A 10,992-nucleotide genomic window follows, 5' to 3' on the forward strand; every position below is an offset into this window, starting at 1 on the left:
GTCACTTACAATATGTAATATCACATACGTTATTCATGCATAATGTATTTTTGTGCATCATTGTATTTGTGTATCATTAGTACACATGTAATAAGAAGTACTTGTTACAATAGCCTACTTTGCCAAAGTGACCTCTCTCTTTGGGAAGGAAAAAGTGGCTATGGGGTGAAGTTTGGTACTCTTGACCAGACGTGGACTAAGTAGTTCAGTTAAAGTTATGTGTACATTCAGTGACTGTACGCTTATTGGCCTGTATATGGTGGTGTTGAGCGAAGGGTTGCTGGAAGGGGATATTGTCTCACACATACTCTTTCTTACAAAACGCACATACATACATCAACACACACATGCACACACACTCACATCCACAGGCACAGACACACGTATCCACATACAGTGGGCAGTGCTTCGACTTGGCCAGCTTCCCTCGCGGTCCGCGTGCGGGATCACGCGGTATCACGCGACTTTAATTTGTATTTTTCCAGTGACGCTGCAACGACGCTGCAACAACCCAAACAACCGGCAGATGTCTCAAGTGAGCAGGGTGTCTCATAAAAAGAAATGGAGCCTGGAAACCCCTACACAGACTTAACTATGGACCCTTTCAAGAGAGTTCCATTATCAGCATCATAGTTGGCCCCACAAGACTTCCTTTTTAACATTCCATATGTTATCTTAATGCAGAGGAAGTAGATTGGGGCCCAAATAGAACGTTCAAGCATTGTTTTTGTTTTTATTGATGAAAGGGTCTATAGACTTTAGCAGACTGGTTTAGAAATAATTTAATAGCCAGAAATATTAATAAAGAAATACCCTAATAAAGAAATATTTGGTTAACTGCGAGTGAATCCCGTTTGCAGCCGTAGAAGAAACGCAGGACAAATTAAACATTCTGGTTTTCTCCGAGTGCAACTATGATAGACAGACATCATTTGGACAAAATATAGAGCATGTTAACCTCCGTTGCTCAGCCAAATGCCTTCCTGTAACGTCCTGTTATCACGGAGTTACAGGCGATAAATGATTTTTGATGGTCACAAGTTTACTTCATTAGCGGTTTATTTTTTTGATTATTAAAGAGTGTTTTTCACTTAAAGGTTTGACTTTGTGCTTATTCAGTAGAGCATTTAGTGCTCTCCCCAATCCCTGACATTCACATTGCATGTTTGTTTGTAATGGAGGCAACCGCGAGATACGAGTTTGACGGCAATGAGTTGTTAACAGACATGAACCAAGAAATATAGCCCAGCAGCAATCTAGGGACTGTTTGTTATTTATTGAAGGGGCAACCGGAGGAATTTTGAGTGCTTTAGTCAAAAGTTGCATGACCCTCCCTTGCCTGCTAGAAATTGTTCAATGACCCTCCGACAGAATTGTCAAAAAAGACATGACCCTCCCCTGCCAATTGTCGCTGTCTTCCGCCCGCGCTGCTTTGCGCCACGAAGACACACTGTGATAACGTTCTTAAATCAATCTTTCCCGGGAGCTTGCATGCTACCAGTCCTTCCTTTTCAAATGTGTTGCACCTGTTTGCACAATTTCACAAATAATCACATGTGGTTAATAATATGACAAATAATCCCTGTGCACGGGGACCGAAACAATGCATGCCAACTTTTTCACATATTTTAATTTTCCCCCGCTGTCTTGCCGTTTTAATGTTTTCCCGTAGAATATCCCATATTTTAATACTCTCATAACATTAGCCCTGCCATCGGGCCTGTCTCTGTGTTGCCCTGTTGCTACCCCCGTGCCCTTCCAACGAAACAGATGTCTTCAAATCATTGTTTTCCTTGCTTGAAGGCGAACTTAGAGTGATGTTAACCTATTTAAGTTTAACGGCGTGATTGTCGTGAGAGCACGATTCATTGGCGTGCGCGCGTTTGTATGGTTATATTGCTTGACAGGGGGGGGATCCCAAGCAGCTTTTAGCCATAAGGCTACTTTGAGAACATTTCCTAATTCACCCGACACTAATATTCAAAATGTTGAAAACTATTTCGGCATAGCCTATAAGCAGTTTAATAAAATGTAATGTTAGTTGTAAACAAACGGGCTACTTGGTGAGGCTTGGCCTCACAGATGCGCTCGTGCCTTAGATGGCAAGAAAAATCTTCACGATATAGGCCTATTAACTGACCACCCGATTCACGTTGGCAGGGGGGCCATCAGACATTTTTGCCCAGTTAATCCGGCCCTGCCCCCAACAAATCACACCTTCCCACCAGCTGTGACAACTTAAAAGAAGTCAGGAGGACTCCTAACTCACAGACCTATTCACAAACCGGTTTTGTGGCATTTCGCCTGTTTTGATATCCTATGCGGCTACAGGAGCTTCCAATCGTGAGGAAGCAATTTTGCATTGTAGGCATAACTAACATGCAATAACGCCACCAACAACAACCAAAACTAGGCTACTCATTGTCAACATGTAAATTAATGTAACATTATTGTGAATCAAATTAAAATGTTCTCTTTTGCAAACGTAGGCATAGGCATAGTAACAGATTCATTTAATAATGTTACAAAGATCCTACATCAATCCGTATGTTTCATTAGGCTACTATAGGGTATTTGTTTTGCCTTACTCTTGATTCATTTAGGCTAGGCCTTTTTATTCAGTTATTCATCATCTTCCGTCCTTGTGTAGCGCACACATTCTCAGACCTGTCACCTGCTACTCATCGTAAGGGAGGTGTTTGGAATCATTCCCGCATTACAATCATCAGCCAATCAAGGTGGTCACTTCAGTCAAGCTCGTGCATGAGTAATAACGTCATCCTTAGTAGGCCTGTCAAACTCGATTCCTTTTAAGGATCCGGGTTATTCTGAGTCACTCACTAAACTGATCCGGGTTACTAAGTCACTTGAGTCAGTATTACTAAATCGCAAGTAAAATTCAGTCCTACTTCAAGCAGTGCAGTGGGGTGCTTCATTTTTAAGTGCCTTCTCATGTTGGATGTGGATCCTTCATGATTTGAAATCAGGTTTTTGCAGTACTTGCATTTAGCCTTTAGAGTTTTGCTCTCCTGGTCGAAGTGCATCCACACATTGTTCATCTTTCTGATGCTCATGTTCAGAATCTTCTTGAAATTAACCTCCAAATTGTCTTGACACCAGTCTCACTTTTCTTGTCACTTCTCTTTGAGGTGTTTTTGGACTTGGGGGTTGGGGACAATAGGTGAGGGATGGGGACTACCCCCTTACCTCCCAATCAGATAAGCCTGTTACTGGGGTAAGGGGTCAAGGGGGCCGGTCAGGTACAGGTACTCATGTAGCTTTCCGTGCAGCCACAGGGCAGAGGGTCAAACAGCCAGATATATTACAAAAGAAAAGGGGGGAAGGGCTTTATGACACTACCTGAAAACATGTTGTCAAGTAAGTCTAATAGTCTAGTCGTGATCCCCATAGGCCCAATAGTAAACCCAGAAATGTTGAGTACCCTAAAGTTTTATTGCAGAAATGTCATCTATAGGCCTAGTGGGTGGAATTCAACTTGGTTGCCTAAAGTTGAGTGAGTTGGTGAAAACCTTTAAGAAACTTGGTAAGGAGGCAGTGTTGACCTATGGACAGACAGATTAAGAAATTAAGTGTGCCATGCAAAACTAGAAAAGCACTCCGAGAGTGCAGACCTCCGGCAAGCGAAAACATAACCGCCTCCTGGATACAGACGGTGATCCGGATCATTCCCAAACTTTTTGAGTTATCTTGCGAACAACCAGATGAACAGACACACAGACAAACAAACAAACAAACAGACAAACAAACCCCGATGAAAACATAACCTCCTTGGCGGAGGTAATAACTATATAACAGCATGCACACACACAAACCCACAAGAACTATATACAATATGCAAAATAACTATATCCAGCATGCACACGTACTCAAATGCACAATAACTATATACAAGAACTATATAGAATATGCAACACGCGCGCGCGCATGCACATGCACACACACACACACACACACACACACTGTAAACTATATAACTATATACAGTATGCACACACACACACACACATATTTAACAACAACCACACAATCCCACTCAATAGCCTTCACCATTTGTGAATGGGTTGCAGCAGTAGACCTCACCCCTTTCACACTGGCAATAGTCAGTGCAACTGAGACTTGCAGCATGGAAGCTGCAGTTTCCTTTGCTGCAGGCTTTCAATGTGCTGCAGCTACAGCTGGTGACATCAAGCAAATTTACTGGAGCCACTGCCTGAATGGCAAGAGCGGGCATGACAGCCCCTTCACTAGCAACCTCCCACCCAAACTGTGTGATGTCTCTGGCCTCTGCAGGAGGCTCTCTCTGACCTGCAGCCTTCCACAACATGACAAGGACAACATGTTGTACTCCTAGGAAATACCACCTGGTCTCAATACAGTGCTTGGAGAACCTGATGCCACTCATAGTGACCTAAAAGATACTGGGACCGAGTTCTTTGTTGCACTGTATGGGCAGAAGAAGGCCAAGTCGATGAACAACACTCGCGTGATAATTAGCCAAAGAAATCATTGTTCACGACATGTTATGGTTAAATTATCGAAATGAGTGCGATGGTGATACAATCTGCTTTTCAATTAGTTGACATGGTGTTTGACATGAAATTATAAGCAGGTCAGTTTTACGTAATAAGCAATTTGTTTCTTTGGGTCTGGGTAATTCATGTGACAAATTCTGTTATAGGCTACTACCGTTTTTCTGAAAAACAAAGCAGTACAACAACGTTTCGATCTCCAAAATAGCGCATTTCTGCAGTGTACTACGTAGTGCAATGCAGCTTTGTCCAAAGTAGCCTATACTGTATTTTCCTGCATAAGAACTACAAATACTCCTCCAAATTTCTACAGTGTTGACACTTGAAGTTGTGGAGTTATAGTTTAGTAGCCTATTCCAGTATTTGAATAAATACCCACACCAGTGTTAAGCTTGTCTCACCTATATACAATATATGTCCATGAATTGCAGTAGTGATAAAATGAGAAAGGAAGGATAAAGGAAGTGTTGTTTAGCAGTGTTGGGAGTAATGCATTAAAAAAGTAATGTAATTACAGTAATGCGTTGCTTTTTGCTGTAATGCAGTAACGTAAGACATTACCAATACAATTTCAGTAATATTTTACTCGGTACAATTCTCAGTAACTGAAGTTACTTTGCTTTTTAATCCAAAATTGAGAAATGCTCAATTGGCACCAGAGAAGATTATTCAAGAATTAAAAAAGTAATCTATGCTGGTCCTGCAATTGCCTTGTTTAGATGACTGTAGAAAGGGAATTTGAGTTATCTCTGCCATTCATGCAACAGATCTAACATGGTTAGGCTATACTTCTCATTTCAAGCAGTGAGAATAACTAAAATGTTGCTTTTACAGACAAAGATCGTAGCCATTATTCTCAAACTATTTGCATTAAGTCTACACCACTGTAAGTGGAAGGAAAGGCAACCAGCAATGATGAGAACCATTTAAAATCAACATACAATTTCACTATGGCTATATTTTACTATATTAAGTTGTGAGTGACCTTTGACCTTTGGGGCCAACATTGTCCCATGAGCCATAACTGCAACCATTATATTGTTCTTTTGTTAGCCTTAAGCCTAGCTCAGTCATTATTCCATACCACATCACCTCCTGCCGTGTAATGAGCTGCATTGAACACATGAAGATCTATTGAGAACACCAAATCCATATTTTCTGTTATTTTGGTGAAAGTGATGTAAACATAGTGTAATGCCTTACAATTAAAAGACAGTAATATTGTAATGTAACAAATTACTGACAGTAACAAGTAATAAATAATGCATTACGCTTTTGAAGTAACTTGTCCAACGCTGTTGTTTAGGGATGGTCATGTAATGTTTTCTTGACATATCTTTATGTCTTTTTTTTTCCTCCTCTCTACTATGTTTTCACAGATCCTTGCTCCTGATATCCTGATGTATGGGTTGCATTTCATTATATGACTCCAACAGAACACTCACAGAAAGGAGAATGGTGTCAAACTACAAGGCAGCCAGCATGTAAACAAGGCCTTGTTTGTCCTTGTTTGGCTACTCATTTGTTTACTTCCTGAAGAGGCTGAAGCATGCTGGCCTTGACACCTCAGTCCTTGCTTCCATTAACAGGTGTGTTACGGAGCGCATCCTCACATCATGATCTACTGCAGCGGTGGAAACAGAGGACAATTGGCAGGTATTTTAAGTCATTTTTACATTACTTTTACTGCGATTTTGCTATGGTAGATTTGGTTGTTGCTGTGCTAAATATAGACCCATATTGTAGATTGTACAACTCATACATTTTGGCCTATACTATTAAGGGACAGCTGAATTGACCACCTACACCATATATTTTCTGAAAGCCTATAGCCTCTAGATGTCAATTAATATCAATTAAGACATGTCCCACTTTCCTACTTACTCTGGCATATCATAAGGAATACATAGGCCCATACTGTAGAGCGAGAAACAAATTGTTCAGCTGATACATTTTGGCCTACACTATTAAGGGACAGCTGATTCAACCACCTAAACCAATCCATTAACATTAATTAGGCCGTGTTCCACCTCCTGAAATACTTTGGCGCACTATATTAAAGGCATAGGCCTGTGTTCTATAGGTGAACTTTAGTCATCAGTATGTTTTAACATGTCTTTCTATGTACACGTTTATTTCTAATTTCCAGGTTGTCAGCTGTTGTCAGGCTCATCACCAAAGCAGAAAGACATAGTGAGACCAGACATGCCAGGAAGGAGCAAGGCACAGGCCAGGAAGGAGCAAGGCAAAGCCCAGGAATTTTTCTGCAGCTGTTCCCGCCAGCTATAGAAGGACTGCTCCTGAGAATAGATGGGTGTCTACATTGTTTTGCAAAATGGGTCTTCTACACATGATGCTTGTCAAGCACTGCTCATTGACTGGCCAGGGGTCCTCTGTATTGTGGCCACTGGTCAAAGGCGCCACATGACTGTCTCAGAGTCCTCTACATCATTCCAGTGACGGGACTTCTGGCCTAGTCTGACAGGATGGGTCTTGTGTTACTGTGACCAGATGGCTCAACAATGCATCATTCTCATCCATGCCCTCATCGCCTCAAGACTGGAGTACTACAACAGCATTCTCTATGGTCTTGAAAAATATTATTGTCTTTATTATTATTATTATTATTATTATTATTATTATTATAAGTACAGGTCTCTCTGCACCCGACCTGCAGGTTCAGAGGAAGCTTCTTTTCTGTAGCTGTCATCCGACTGGACTGTAGCTCTGTATCCTGGTGACAACCCATCAACTAAGCCCCCAATACCCTATCCCACCCATAGTGTTATTTATTTACAAATGCACATACTGTAATTATAATTATACATAACCATATTCTACTGCTCTTCATATTATCCATCCTGAACATACACTTCTTACTACTCTTATAATGTTACTGTAGCTGTACGTACTATATATATCCGTGTATATGGTTCATATCTGAATATCATATTTATTCTGTTTCTCATATGTTCTGTTAATATACTGCCCATATTTATATCTAATTTATATGACAAAGTATAGACAGACACCATCTGTCTATACTTTGTATATCACATTGCACTTTTGCTTTGTACAGGGTTCCCACGGGTCATAGAATTTCTGGAATATCATGGAATTTTAGAAAGTCTATTCCAGACATGGAAAGTCAGGGAATTTTGTTGTAGTAGTTTATGATCTACTAGCCAAAATGCATAACATATTTCCACACAGAATTGGTGTATATCTGGTTATTATCTTTACAGCTTGCTTGAGTAGCCCAACTGTGTTAATTCAATGCCTATTTATTCATCTCCCGCTCTAAAAAAGTAAAAGACTCTTGACTGCTATGCGAGTGCTCTGAAATCATCGGTCGGTATATTGTACTACTCATTATATAGTAAGTAATGGAAATTCAGGTGTTTTGTCAGGGAAGAGTCATAGAATTTTACATTTGACTTACAGTGGGAACCCTGTTTGTACTTTTACTCTGCACAATGACAATAAAGTTGAATCTGATCTGATGTAAATTATTATTTAGTGCCTGTAGTGCTGCTTTGTATTAGCATACCTTTGCTGTTTCTTTTGTGTGTATTGGACAACCCCCTGTTTAAAGGGGAACTTGGCAACTATTTCAACGTAATAAACCCGTTTAGAAATCATTTGGATGGTAAAATGACCTGTTCCGTTGAAAATGGTGACTTTCCCCGCTGCGCCTAGCGTCTACAGGCGGAAAACCAACCTTGCAACATTGAGACCACCGCCCCGGAAAGAGAAGTGAGAAACAAGAAACTCGTTTTAAATTGTGTTTCTTACCTTGTAACATCCACATAGTTCTGCCAAACTTATGCTAACGGTTCGCTAGCTTGTAAACAAATCCATGTGCTTTATCGTTACCTTTTCCCACAGTTTGAAATAGCATAATGCACAATTTCAACAGCAGAGGGGGAAATCCTGCTAAAGTTTCCCTTTAAAGCAATCACAAACTTACATATTTTGATTGATCTTGATACACAGATGTGTGTTGTGCTGAATTAAACTGAATTTCACTTATCTTACTGTAGGTGCTGTGGGAATTTTGATGCACAAGAAATCTTCAGAAATGGCCGTTCAGAGAGCATTTGTTTGACAGATGTTGACCAACAAAAGTTCTTAAATCATACAAACCATTAAAACATCCATATTTTGATTGATTATGATACACAGAGGTGGCCATGGCAAGTTTGATGCAGCGGACATACTCAGAAACTACATTTGAGACATATGGCCAGACAGGCCTAGATAAGTGTAACACCCATTATTTCATGAAATGTCATCATCACCTGGTATGGGAACTCCACAGTTAGAGATTGTAGTACTCTGCAGAGAGTAGTGCGCTCAGCTGAACGTACTATAAGAACTCAACTCCCTGCTCTACAAGATATCTATTCCAGAAGAGTACTCCTAAGAGCCCAAAAGATTCTGAAGGACTCTTCTCATCCTAACAATGGATTATTCCTACCGCTGAAATCAAGAAGACGCCTATGTATGGCGTATAATGTTTTTTCTAACATTATCAATAGAAGTTCAAATAACACTCTATTTTCAACTGTTGATAAATTAACAAATCCCCTCTCACAATTAGCGCCTGAACTTCTCTCAACTAATAAATGCAATGAGTTTTCATCTTTTTTTAAAGGTAAAATTGACAAAATCAGACTCAACATATCTGCTCAATTACAAATTCAACAACCTGAACTTCCAGCAACAAACAGAGGGAAACTAAACTTGATGTCAGAGTTCAGCTTGATAGACTACGAAACACTTGAAAAAACGGTACAGAATCTCAGCTCTTCCACATGTGTCTTAGACACTCAATTGGCCTACCAATTTCTTCAAAACTGTTTTTCATCTCATAGCGGCGGATGTCCTTCAAATTGTAAATGTATCACTGCTGTCTGGCACTTTTCCTAAGTCACTGAAAACAGCTGTTGTAAAGCCACTTCTCAAGAAGAATAACCTGGATGCCTCCATGCTAAACAATTACAGGCCCATATCCAATCTACCTTTTATTGGCAAAATTATTGAAAAAGTAGTCTTTAATCAATTAACCACCTTCCTAACATCAAATGGGTATTTTGATTACTTTCAGTCTGGCTTTCGGGCAAATCACAGCACTGAAACAGCTCTCATTAAAGTTTCCAATGACATACGCCTAAACACAGATTCAGGTAAAACATCAGTCCTAGTGCTACTGGACCTTAGTGCATCATTTGACACTGTTGATCACAATATTTTACTACACAGACTAGAACACTGGGTTGGATTTACAGGCATAGTTATCAGCTGGCTAAAATAATATCTACAAGAAAGGAGCTTCTTTGTTGCCATCGGAAACTGTACCTCAACACCAACGTCCTTGACCTGTTGTGTTCCCCAGGGGTCGATCTTAGGGCCACTATTATTCAACCTCTATATGCTCCCACTTGGACAAATCATCCAAAATAACTTGATTTCATATCATAGCTATGCAGATAACACAAATTTACTTAGCTCTGTCACCAAACGAAGTAATTATATTTGGTAAAAAGGAGGAAAGACTTAGGGTTGCCACTCTCCTTGAGGGTTGAAGGCAAAGGATACAGTTAAAAATCTTGGTGTATTAATTGACAGTGATCTAAATTTCAACAGCCACATGAAAGCGACAACTAAATCAGCTTTTTACCACCTCAAAGATATTGCCAGACTCAGAGGGCTGATGTCAAAATATGACTTAGAAAAACTCATTCATGCATTTATCTCCAGCAGGGTTGATTACTGCAATGGGCTGTTCACAGGCCTTCCTAAAAAGACTATTAAACAGCTTCAGATGATACAAAATGCAGCAGCTAGGATTCTAACAAAAACTAAAAGAACTGACCACATTACTCCAAGTCCTTGCACTGGCTTCCAGTAATTCACAGAATTGACTATTGCTTGTTTATAAATCAGTAAATGGAGCAGGACCTAAATACCTGTCAGACATGCTTCAGCAGTACACACCTTCTCGTCCTCTCAGGTCCCAGGTGAAAAACTGTTAGAACTAAACATGGTGAAGCAGCTTTTAGCTGCTATGCGGCTCAGCTGTGGAATCAACTTTCAGATGACATCAAAAAGGCCCCAACTGTAGCCAGTTTTAAATCTAGACTTAAGACCAAACTGTTCTCAGATGCTTTCTGCTAACTGTGCCGAGTTACAAATTCTGAATCTGCCTTGATAATTATTCTACTTCATCTTTTATTACTTTTTTTACTACTTTTGCCTTTGTTTTTTGCTTACTAATTATCCTTTATTTTTAAATTATTTTACCTTGTGTTTTATGTTTTCTTTTTATTATGATCTTTACCTTTTAACTATTCTTTGACTATATTGCCTTTCTATGCTTTTTATTTGTTATTATTGTTTGGTTTTGTTTATGTAAAGCACATTGAATGACCTCTGTGTA

At 39.8% G+C, this 10,992-nt stretch overlaps 1 long non-coding RNA gene across 1 annotated transcript; it reads left to right on the forward strand.

The window, feature by feature from the left end:
• Positions 1–4,579: 4,579 nt before the first annotated feature.
• LOC121712091 lies at positions 4,580–7,483 on the forward strand. Its single transcript, XR_006032507.1, has 3 exons — positions 4,580–4,630; positions 5,930–6,206; positions 6,700–7,483. It is a non-coding gene; the product is annotated as an uncharacterized LOC121712091 (long non-coding RNA).
• Positions 7,484–10,992: the final 3,509 nt, after the last annotated feature.

This window comes from Alosa sapidissima, chromosome 6 (genome assembly GCF_018492685.1).
Source record: "Alosa sapidissima isolate fAloSap1 chromosome 6, fAloSap1.pri, whole genome shotgun sequence".
In the NCBI taxonomy this organism is placed as follows: Eukaryota; Metazoa; Chordata; class Actinopteri; order Clupeiformes; family Clupeidae; genus Alosa; species Alosa sapidissima.